The sequence below is a fragment of the Penaeus monodon genome, chromosome 29 (assembly GCF_015228065.2).
Source record: "Penaeus monodon isolate SGIC_2016 chromosome 29, NSTDA_Pmon_1, whole genome shotgun sequence".
Classification (NCBI taxonomy): domain Eukaryota; kingdom Metazoa; phylum Arthropoda; class Malacostraca; order Decapoda; family Penaeidae; genus Penaeus; species Penaeus monodon.
In genome coordinates, this window is record NC_051414.1 from 22,834,536 (window position 1) to 22,834,736 (window position 201).

General features: G+C 12.4%; 1 protein-coding gene across 2 annotated transcripts in view; it reads left to right on the plus strand.

The window, feature by feature from the left end:
• Positions 1 to 201, plus strand: part of LOC119592027 (protein IWS1 homolog A-like) — a gene marked incomplete at its 3' end in the record, with an annotated part of 16,750 nt that overhangs the window by 1,392 nt on the left and 15,157 nt on the right.

Below are 201 nucleotides of genomic sequence, written 5' to 3' on the forward strand. Positions count from 1 at the left end.
AATTATGTGCATGTTAGTTGTGTTTTTTGTATGTTTGGTATATAAATATTTTTGTTTTCTATTTATTGTATATATTAAATATTATTTATAACATCTTTTTATAATTATATATATTATATTAATATATAGTTAATATTATTAATAAATTATATATATATATATATTATTAAATATAACACACCACCAAAATATATAAATGGT